This window comes from Podarcis vaucheri, assembly GCF_965113315.1.
Source record: "Podarcis vaucheri genome assembly, chromosome: 9".
Classification (NCBI taxonomy): domain Eukaryota; kingdom Metazoa; phylum Chordata; class Lepidosauria; order Squamata; family Lacertidae; genus Podarcis; species Podarcis vaucheri.
In genome coordinates this window covers 43,432,411-43,444,431 of record NC_138767.1, presented here as the reverse complement: position 1 = coordinate 43,444,431, position 12,021 = coordinate 43,432,411, and the positions used below count along the sequence as shown (strand labels likewise).

The 12,021-nt window shown below is 43.7% G+C and overlaps 1 long non-coding RNA gene across 3 annotated transcripts in view; it reads right to left on the bottom strand.

Moving 5' to 3' along the window:
• LOC309540447 overlaps positions 1 to 12,021 on the bottom strand; it is a 246,059-nt gene that overhangs the window by 77,660 nt on the left and 156,378 nt on the right. The gene's annotated exons all lie outside the window — the stretch shown is intronic.

Genomic DNA, 12,021 nt, shown 5'->3' with positions numbered 1-12,021 from the left:
TTTTTCAATTATAAATTTCATAATCCAAAATGTGTGGGTTTTCCCCCATTTCAAAAGTGGTAGGATATTATAGGTGCATAGCTATTTGCCACCTCTTCAGAACACAGCTTTTCAGAATGAAAAGTTTAAACAGCTGCACAATTTAAGCCAAGTCTATAGCCAACTATTTTGCTTGATACAGTAGGTGTGTTTCTGTGTGCTGCTCTGGTTTCACCAGAAGCAGTTTTCGTCATGCTGGCCACATGACCCAGAAAAACTGTCTGTGGACAAATGTTGGCTCCCTTGGCCAGTAAAGTGAGATGAGCACCGCAACCCCAGAGTCATTCGTGACAGGACTTAGCTGTCAGGGGTCCTTTACTTTTACCTTTACCTTTTTATAGCTTGATTTATTTTTCATTTCCATGAGATTTCCATGTCCCATACACACTTCCCCATTTAACTGAATGTGACTTGTTTCTTTGATTAATAAACTAAACTAAAAGTGAAAAAGTAACACACTGCTGCTGTTAGCTGGATGGTGTATCAGATCTTCTCCATCAGACTCCCCTGGGATGGGGGCACCTCCACCATAGTGGAACCCCTGCTGTGCCTGGACAAGGGGAGAGGGATAGTGTCCAGTTCTAGTGCTGGCAATAACAGATTGATAGCTCTTTCTCGATTCTGTGGGTGTTGGTGCATGGCCGTTCTTAGTTGGTGGAGCAATTTGTCTGGTTAATTCTGATAATGAATGAGACTCTGGCATGCTAACTTGTTATGCGACCCCCAAGCAGAAGCTTTTAATAGCTGAAGAACTATTGTATTGTTGGAAGCCTTGGATCGGCGGGGTATAAATAATATATTATTATTATTATTATTATTATTATTATTATTATTATCTGTAAATGCTTAAGTAGTGCTACAGGGAACAAGATAAGGAATCACTTCATAAGTTTTGCACCTCAGTAATCCACCTGTCTCTGTATCCCAGTCAAAATTGTGATAGTTAGATTTGTTTTCATTTATAATACAGCACACGGCAAAAAAATGATCTGATTAAATAGCTTTTACTCAGCATTTGTAGACTGTTGCCAGCAGCTAAAAAGAGAAAGGAATAATGCCGGAGGGAGGGACGTTGCTGTTGTGCGAGTATCAAATGGATGGGAAATGGGCCAAAGTTTGGGTCTGCTTTATGAATTCCATTACTGTCCGTTCTGAAAGACCTGTTTTACTGATTATAGAGTCTGGGTTATATGTAATCATAGGCTGTGTACACATTACCATTTATTCTGGCTCTAGTGTGCTCCCACCGCTGGGTTTTGAATCAGTGCATACACAATGCTACCCCAATGCAGTACTTGCCTGTAGTTTCTTTGAGGCATTTCTCCTCAAGCCTGCCTCAATTAAACTGAAGCCAAATTCACTTCACAGGTGAGCTGAGGTGTGTACACTTGAGATTGTTGCGTCTGTGCAGATTACAGCACATGTGCAGGTGATAGCTTCATGAACAGGAGTTGCTGAGGTTACAGGGCCAAGGGAAACCAAGCAGGTCATGTGCAAGCACCCCCCCACCTCCTCTCTAGTGTGTTCAACAATGTGCAAATGTGACCTGAAACACAGCAAAGGGAAATGGCCTCACTGCATTTTAAGACACTAGCGCATACATAGTTATAGTGACTGCTCTGGTGTTAACTGCTTTATTCTCTTCACAATGATGGGTGATTGAATGAAACTGATTAAAGAGGAGAAAATAAAGCAAATGAACACGAGAGAGAGAGAGAGAGAGAGAGAGAGAGAGAGAGAGAGAGACTTTCTAGAACTCATTTTAGCTTTTCTCCATTGTGTGTGTGATACCTATTTATAGTACAAGTAGCACAGAATTTAGGAAATGCCATAAAAGCAAGTGAATTACAGCATCATGGCTTATATGTTTACTTGAAAGTAATTCCCACTGTTTTCAACAGGACTTACTCCCAGTAAATGTGTCTAGGTGTGTGCTGTGAAACTGTTCTTTAACATTTGATCCTTATTGATCCGAGAATATTGAAAAATGCAGCACTACTGCAGCTATACACAATGGGAATAGGCAGGTCTCTTGCATATCACAGGTGAAAGCACATTCAGTGCAGCACTATTCAGGTGTCCACCCTCAGGTTACAGCCCCATGATTGTATATATGTTTAAGGAAAGATTATTGGGAATACAAGCATTGAGTGTGGCTGGGAGTGACCAGCACATAGGCGCCGACTCCATGGGGCCTGAGGGGGCTCGAGCCCCCTCAAAAATTTTATTGGGGGGGCTCAGCCCCCCCAATAATCTCGGGCGCCCTTCCAGCAGAGCGCCGCCGCCGTCCCCCGCCTCCTCCCCACCTGCTCCCTCGCCAGCCAGCCAGCCAGCCGCGCGCCTTAGTCGGAGAGCCCCGGCCGTCCCCCGCGAGATTAGGGAATCCCCGGGGGCGGGGGCTCCTGCCTCGCTGCTTCGCAGCACCACCGCCACTGGCAAGGCACTGCCGGGGGGAATTTCCTTCCTCCTGGCGGTTTCAGCGGTTTAGGGCCGGAGCGGAGGGGGCTCGCCCTCTCTTCTCCGGCTAGCCCCGTGTTTCCCGCATATCAGCTGTTCCGGAGCTGATTATTCGGCGCACGCTCTCCCCTATTCGCTCACGAGGGGGCGGCGCCACTTTATTTGCATATTCATGAGCTTATTTGCATATTCATGAGCTTATTTGCATATTCACGAGCTTTCCTGGGCCCCCCCAATATTTTTTATAAGTCTGCGTCCCTGGACCAGCAGGACTGAGAAGTGTTACCTCTCTACTGCTCTCAGGAAATTCCATAGCTCTGAAGCTCTTCCAGCTTCAAAGGCAGGGAAGACACAGGGGTAGTGGCTGATTATAAAGGAGTAGTCTGAGTTGAAAGCACTTACTTGTTTGTTATGGCATCTTAGTACAAATCAATATTGTACTAATGAACACATTAAGTCCCATCTGCTATTTCAACTTGGATTCCCTCCTTTAGGTAGATGAGAAATCAAGTAGATTGGTGTTTATGTTACATACACCCGTACTAGCAGGGAGAGGAGGAAGTTTGGTTTGTTTGGCCCATTTTTTTTTACAGCAGATTGACCTGACGCGATGCTCCTGAACTTGCTTGTGGATCAGAACACAACTCCCATTCAGATTATTCCCTTCTCCCAGTTTTGCAATGCATTTTCAGCATGCAAAAGGTTAGCTCAAAAATACCATCACATCTTGCATAAAAGATGTATACATAATGCAAATTTTACTGGTGAAAGCATTGACAAGTGTGCATTCTACATAAGAAGTACACACAAAATGTGTACAAAAGGTGCATGATGGGACGGGAAAGATGGGACGGGATAGAATGGGATGGATTGAAAAGCAATGTCGCACAACAGATGGAGCTGTGTGGAATGGATGTATGATTGAGTACCAGGGACCCAAACTGGATGGAATCAGCTGTTCAGCCTGCCCCTGCACATCATTTACATTCAATAATTTAACAGAACCTGTTACCTTTACCTATGTTGGATCTGCTTAAGCCTGTGTCTCTGAAAGACATTTAATTACATATATTCTGCAGTACAGCCGCCATCCTGCATCTCGGGTTCTATTAAACTTTACTTTGCCAGACAAGAAAATGTGAAAGGGGACAATCCAGATCAATGCTGTTATCTGGGAGGCATTGCTGAAATAGATTTTAAATCCTTTGATTCAATTGCCTGCTGAGTTTGTGATTAGAGGAGGACTATCTTTTTGACTAATTGAAGGCTGTTAACTTGGCAGTCTTTGTAAAACTGGAGCATCTATCTATAATGCATATACTAAAAAGATAGTATGTAAGCACTGGTAACTTAATGAAGAAGTTTCAAGAAGAGAAAAATATATATATAGATCTGAACACTTCTTCTAAAAACTGAACTGTATGATGCAATGGAGGGTTAGGGCATTTGACTAAAATTGGGGGACTGATTCTCATCTTTGATAGCTGTTTCTAGTTTCTCTTTTTTAAAAGAGAGAGAGAGAGAGAGAGAGAAGAAAGTTGAGGTACCGGTATATTCCACATCACCCATATGTTTATATGTGGCCCATACCTTACCTATAGTCAACATATGGCCACTGCTAAAACTAATATGCTAGAAATTACTCAAGGAAATAGGTTACGCATAAATCCATTTACATTTGACTTTCATCAATATTTTCCCTTTTTGTCTGGTTCTTTTGATCAGAGCACTGGGTGACGCACTGATATGCTTCTGTTGAAACAGCTAGATACAATTACTGTACTCTGTGGGATAACCAGCTTCATATAACCAACATGCTTGAGTCTAATTAATGCATTAAGGGGTTAATACCATAGAGTAAGCTGTCCTGCCAGGCTTAGCTAGGTCACTCCCCTTCACCTTGGGAGGAAGCTAATCAAGCCTATTATTCAACCTCCAGTCTACCGAGGAAGCTAAACATGTGAGGAGGTCTGAGCTGTTTGCTCCAATAATACCAACAATTTAGAAACTTTGACCACTTTGAAACTAAACTAAGTTTTACTGGCTATGCAACCTTTCTGATTGATGTATGAACCTAACCTTTCAAGAGTTTGTAAGCAAACCAATTTTTAACTAACCAAATATTACCTTTTCCTATGCTGGGAGAGAGCAAAGTTTTGGAACTCACAGGGGCATATTTTTAAAAGCCAACAGCCTATATTTCCACACTTTACTTTGCTGCATGCTTTGTGATTTTAAATCTCTGCTGGGGTTATCTCACCAAAGAGTACTTGCCCCAAACCTGGACCTTGGTATCCAGAAAGTCTCCTTTTAATATGCCTATTATTAACTTGCCACCAACGTACTCCAATATCATTTTCCAAACTGCTGCTTTTCCCGAGGCAGCCAATTTGGCACATAATGTTTGTCTCAGAAATGCAACCCCACATTTAGCTATTTTCTAATATAGTATACTCAGGACCTTTTGACTTTTCTGCAGTCAAACTATGCACACTTTCTTACTTATTTGTCTCATCTCCTTTGAGTTACCTGCAGATTTTCTTAGTGAAGGTTTCCTATCATCATTATAAACATCCTTCTTCTTCTTCGTCTTCCTCTTCTTTTTAAAAAAAGCCTAATGTTGAATCACAAAAAAATTCCCATAAGACAGCCTTTTAAATCATTACCACTCATGGATGTTTCTCTATCGACAGCCAGCAGCTTCAGACTTCTGAAATCATTTTGGGAGCTAATGTTCCGTATTGGAAACGTGCAGGCTGCTGGAATAGACACTCCTATCCATTGTCTGTGGCATAAAAAGACATCTGTTCTCAGACATGACATAGCATGGAAGGAAAACCATTTCACAAAAATGTCTTCATGATCAATAGATCCAGTCTTTCAAATGAACTGGGGCCAGCATCAACACCTGGCATTAGCTGAAGGGCCATAGCTCAGTGGTAGAGCATCTGCGTGCATGCAGGAGGCTCCAGGTTCAATCCTCCACATCTTCAGGCAGGGCTGGGAGAGATCCCTGCCTGAAAACCTAGAAAGCCGCTCCCAGTCTTGGTAGACAATAATGAGATCAATGGACTTGACATAAGGCAGCTTCCTGTGATCCAGTGTTCTGCCACACAGTCCAGGAATCACCTGGTGGCTGGGTCTAAATACCACTGTTCTCCCAATGGAGAATTCTAGGGCATGAAAATGGTGGTTGCCACCTCTGAGGCCTACCAATAGAGGAGAGAACCCCACCAGAAGGCTCATTGCTAAGGACACCTCAGATCTGGAGCTGACTCTGGAAAAATAATAATACTCAGAAGCCCTTTAATCTAGCCCAGAATTGGGGAACCTTTTTCAGCCTGAGGGACCTGTTCCCTACTAGAGGCCAAATGCCAGTTGGTGGGCAGACCCAACATGACATACTTTCCAAAACACTGAAGTGAAAAACCGGGATGCGTGACTTCCGGGGCTGTGTTTCCACACAAATCACATGGCATGTGTGAGATCGCAGCTCCCAAAGATGTACTTTTTTGTGCCCGTGCTCCCCCAGTGCCTAAAAAGTGTGTTTTGGGCCCCGCAGGAGAAGGCCCACAAAAAGTGCTTTTTTGAGGGGGGGGGCAAGATTGCAATGCAAGATCCTGGCACCCAAAAATGCATGTTGTGCACACACAAAAACAATGTTCCAATTTTATCAGGACAATTGAGGGGTATGACATGAGTAGAGCCACAAATGTTAGTTCTACCTTTTTACAGTAGGCGTCATTCTACCCATAAACATCCCTCTCTCAATCTTGCTTCTACCCACACTCAAATGTCTCTATCTATGCAGCAAGAGGCATTATCAGAGCTCAAGGATGCTTTCTAGCCAGGTGAAAGACACCCAAGAAGGACTGATGAGGGACTGATGAGGGGTGTGACCTGAGATGGGGGGGGGAGGTTAGCTGGCAATGGGATGTGGTTTTGGGAGAGTCCCAAGAATTAGTCAGAGGGGCTCCAAAGCCTGAACTTCCCTATCCCTGGTATAGTTCTATCCAGGGGTGAAAGGGGTGCAGGGCACCCAGGCACCGAATTCTGGGGAGCTCCAGGCGCCTGCCACTGAAGCCGCCTAAGCTCTTAACTATCTACCTGTTATGAAATAATTAATAATTTTGATCAAGCTAGAAAAACAAAATACATATATACCTAGGTATAACCGAAATGTATACCTACTGTTTCACTAAAGAACTTTCGACTTTGTGCGCTCATTTACCAAAGACACTTGTGACATCATTCACAACGGCGGCGCTTGTCAGACTCAACAATGGCACTTGTCATTCTCAACAGCACCGTGCATGCAAAATTAACTCTTACATCAAAATATTATGTTACGTATTGTATTGAGCTGTTATGCGGCAGCAGGGTCAGCGGCACCTTTGACACGACTGATGTTTCTCCTAAGTAGGTGCCTAAACAATACTTATAACTTTAAGTGTGGTGGTGGTGTATACTTAAGTATAAGTGTACTGTAAATAAATGAGCAAATAAAAAAGTTTGTTTCTTTTTCCTCCCTTCTTTCATAAACAAGAGATAATGCATAAGCGTGGTGTCTGACATAAGCATAATAAAAGTAAATTGGGGGGCTAAACTAAATTTGGGGACACTGGACAGATCTTTGCACCCCAGTGGTGCATATGCTAAAGAGGGCCCTGGTTCTATCCATCACTTATGTCAGAGTTTGAGATTTTTGTAGATCACTCTAGATCATGGGTAGGCAAACTAAGGCCGGGGGCTTGGATCCGGCCAAATCGCCTTCTAAATCTGGCCCGCGGATGGTCCGGAAATCAGCGTGTTTTTACATGAGTAGAATGTGTCCTTTTATTTAAAATGCATCTCTGGGTTATTTGTGGGGCATAGGAATTCATTCATTATTATTTTTCAAAATATAGTCCAGCTCCCCACAAGGTCTGAGGGACAGTGGACTGGCCCCCTGCTGAAAAAGTTTGCTGACCCCTGCTCTAGATCAACTCCCATCAACCTTGACCATTGGCCATGCTGGCTGGGCCTGATAGGAGCTGAGCCCAACAACCAGTAGAGGTTAGCCAGCCTAGATCTGCATGCTAAAACCATGTTCTAGATGCTAGGAACATATTATACAAGAGGCACTGCTGTTGCAGAGCAATTGACAGAGGAGGGGAATACAGGTTCTTTTATCTATAGTCATCAGGGACAGCTGTGTTAGACACCCATGCTGATGATAGCCACAGTGTACATCCGTACTGTCTATAGTAAAACCTCTAGATCTAGATCCTGGAGTGATCCCCAAATTTAGGAAAAGAAGCTAAACAATGGAATCAGAAGAACATGTTAGAAAGTCACAAGACATAAACTATTTCTAGCAGCCTGTGTGGCAAGAACGGCCTTTAGGGAAGGTGAGCATGCTGGGCTTCTTTAAGTGGAGCAAAGCTAAGTTAGGAAATCCTGCTTGCATACTTCTGTGCCTCTGGGCTCCACAGCATGAGCTAAAGAGGAAAAGCTCATTCAGGTTCTTTCTAGTAAAGGGCTAGCCCAAACATTAAACAGAGAGAAACAGCTGCCTGATACTGCAGATACTAGAGGTCAGGAAACAGGAACCAGGTGTCTTTCCTCTGTCCCCTAAATAAGAATCAGTGCAGTGGGGTGGTGAGTGTCAAGACTAGGACCCAGGAAACCAGGGGTCAAATTCCCCATTTGGTCATGAAGCTTACTGGGTGACCTTGGGCTAGCCACCGTCTCTCAGCCCAACCTACCTGACAGAGTTGTGTGGATTATTTTGAGAAGGCAGGGAGAACCATGTATGCTACCTTGAGCTCCTTGGAGAAAAAGGGGGGATATAAATGCAATCCAGATTTCAGGCATCGTGGAGAACACAACATATTGAAATTAAATCCAGCTGTTAATCCAGCTGTCTCAAGCAGCAAAATGTATTGAACTGGCCTTGGAAAAATTGATGCATTGCAAAAAGAGAAAACAGGCTTATTGCATGGAAACAATAAAATGTGATATAATGGCCACTCATAATGTTGTTGGAAGGCTGCAATATCTGCACAAGCCACTTGTAAAAATGTGATGGGAGGAAGAATCACCTCTGACCTTAAAACAGATGCATATAAAGCTGGATTGTAGTTCCTTTTCTATGAAGAAACAACCTTTGAAGGATTCCAATTCAGAGTGAAAAGAGGTGGTCAAGTTCTGGAGGGAGGGGGACTCCATGTAAAGAGACAAACTGTACACACTCAAGCACGATGCCTTCCTCTGTCTTTGTTCTCTGTTCCTGGAGGTGAAAGCACCAGCCAGCCAAGAAAATTGAAATACAGTCTGGAACAATGGATAAGTTCAGTGTTTCTGTGTTTTGTTTGTTGCTAACATTTTCTGATCCTGTGCTTTGTGAAGCTATGTAAATACACAAAATTTTTAATCAGCTGCAAATTTTGTTGGCATCCAATGAATTAATTAGCAAACAGAGGCTGATACATCATCTATCCAATCTGCAACCACACAGCTGGATGACACTGCCTTTACCACCGTCATTCCCTGATAGTTGCTGGGTAAGGGTCTGTGTTCTCCTCACCACCCCAAGATGACAGCAAGGAATTCCCAACGGTTATGAGGCAAACATCTGAGCCCGCATGTGTATAGATCCAACAAACTCTCTTGATATACAGGCAGCAAATAATCATTCAGTACATACAACAACATTGTAATAAAAAAGGTATAAGAGTTAAAAAGTTCCTAACTACCCAAAGCCTAGAAAAAGGGAATACAGCAATGTGCCACAGTATTCACACTACAAGAGAGGGAAAATAGAGGAGCACACAGTCAAGGAGCTGAGCTCTGTGCCTTCTGCAAGAGTTAAGCTCTCCCCTTCAAATCCTATGCCAGCAACACAACCTCACACCGTTTCTTGGTCTGTAGTCCAGTGAAGCCTAAGAGGCTTGATCCCTGAGATCACTGAGAAGTAAAGAAGGGGTCCTGTTGGAGCAGTGAGCTAACAAACCATTGAAAACCATGGGTTTAAGTATAGTTTGACTCTAGCTAACGGCTATAGAGAGGGCAGGGGGCTTCCTTGGTGAGTAAATAGCACACCATCAAGTCCTTTGAACTGTTGTTTGCTCTCTCTAGTGTACTACTGGGCTTTGCGAGATAAGTTTGAAGTGCAGAGGACACAACCTTAATTTTGGGAAGACCACATCTTTATCTTTACAGTTCCTGAGTCGTAAATTTACTTTACAAGAGAATTCCATTGACTGTGTGAAGGCCGGTTCCTGCATACAGCAGGGTGATAACGAGATATTTCTGGGAAATATAAAGATTAGTGCTCTGATATTTTCTGCAACAATTAAGGTCAGGATGTTAGCTGTTCTTTCCAAGACACATCTGAGAGAGGAGCTTTTCATGAAGGGTACATTTTAGTTTCAACTTGTGCCAGCTGCACTGATGCCATGATCCATAGAAATAAAACCATGTGAAATGCCAGATTAGAACCCATCACTGCACAACAACCTTCCTCAACGGCCACCATTGTATCAACCAATGTCCACAGTATATGTAGCCATGATGTATAACCACTGCAAGCTACACTGCTATCAAGCCACAGTGCTTAGCGATCCCAGCACTCAGGCTAGTCGAAAGCTCTGATTCATTTAACAGAGACTATTCAATTACAGCACTGGCATTTTAATCCTAAATATTTGCATTAGAACACCTGCTGCAATGCTATGATGACAGCGAACATAAGGGCACTCTTCTGCTTTTTTAATGGAAATACCTGCTAATTATTATGAGACAGGTCAAATCTACATAAACAAGGAATGGTATGTTAGCTGTTTCAAAAGCAGCTGGTGAAGGTTGCTGCATGGGGCAAGAATAATTGGTTTGAAGATGTCATTTGCCATCATTATTAATAAAGGTATTTTTGTAAGCTATCTGTGGGAAATTTTCTGCCCATCTACATGTGTGTGTGTGTACGTGTGTGTGTGCGTGTGTGTGTGTGCACTATTATGTTGAAATAACTCAATTGTTGGGGAAAGTAACAAAATGTTCATCTTTGCTAATGTTAAAATGGGACTATCAGTGTGAACGTAAAGGACACACACTCCTTGAAAATTAGCAATCGGAAATAATTGTCCAACACAGCAGCAGCAGCAGGATTATGCTGCATATGAGAAGGGCCAACACCACTTACACCAACAAGACACAGGACACACAACCTCCACTGTCCTTAGAAAATCCCACAATCCCAATTTTATTTAATTTTATTCTTTGGCAGATTTACAAAAAGAAAAATACACACCAATAAATAAATTTTAGAATGGGGTAAGATTAGATGTAGGGTCGCGGGTGGCGTTGTGGTCTAAACCACAGAGCCTAGGGCTTGCCAATTGGAAGGTCGGTGGTGTGAATCCCCGCGACAGGGTGAGCTCCTGTTGCTTGGTCCCTGCACCTGCCAACCTAGCAGTTCGAAAGCATGTCAAAGTGCAAGTAGTTAAATAGGTACTGCTCCAGTGGGAAGGTAAACGGCGTTTCCGTGCGCTGCTCTGGTTTCGCCAGAAGTGGCTTAGTCATGCTGGCCACATGACCTGGAAAAACTGTCTGTGAACAAACGTCAGCTCCCTCGGCCAGTAAAGCGAGTGGGCGCCACAACCCCAGAGTCATTTGTGACTGGACTTAACTGTCAGGGATTCTTTACCTTTACCTTTTAAGATTACATGCACAAAGCATTAAAAAAAAAATCAAGATTCCTTGTACTCTGCTTCACTCTCCCTTTTTTCCCACCCAGGGTGCTTCTGCCCTCTGCCTGCCCCTCAGAGCCAGCGTATCATGTGGGGCTGGGTGGCAGCCTCTCCTCCTCCTTGCCTGCCTTCCAGCAGCCACTATGAGCTGCCAAAGGAGGAGGCCAGCAGCAGCCATGGAGAGGCAACATGGTGCTCCCTCTCAGCCTCTGCAGCTGTAGCTGCCATCGCTCAGGAAAAGAGCCAGTTCATCTTCTTCCTCAAGTTCAGCAGTGGAAGCACTGGTGGGTTAAATAGGGGCATTCCGTGACCAAACCAGAAGCCAGGATGGCTTTCGTAATTCCAGGACTGTCCGTGGAAAATCAGGACACTTGGAGGGTATTCAGTAGACCTTACTGGCCTCCCTTGAATCTGATTTTGTGTATTTTCTGACGGTTTGTTTTACTGAGCGATACTTTTGCGATTTTTAATTGTTTTCATTGTGTAACGTATATTGGAGTTTCTGTTGTTCAGAGCGGAAAGGCAAAATAAAAACACAAAAGAGGCAAAGTGAAAACCTTCAGGAACAGGGCTAACTAGCATTTAAACAAGAACAGCAAAGCACGCCAGCCCACTTGCAGGACCTATTGAGGATCATTCTCACTTCTCACATTCTTGGATTATTAAAGGTAAAGGTACCCCTGCCCGTACGGGCCAGTCTTGCCAGACTCTAGGGTTGTGCGCCCATCTCACTCAAGAGGCCGGGGGCCAGCGCTGTCCGAAGACACTTCCGGGTCACGTGGCCAGCGTGACATCG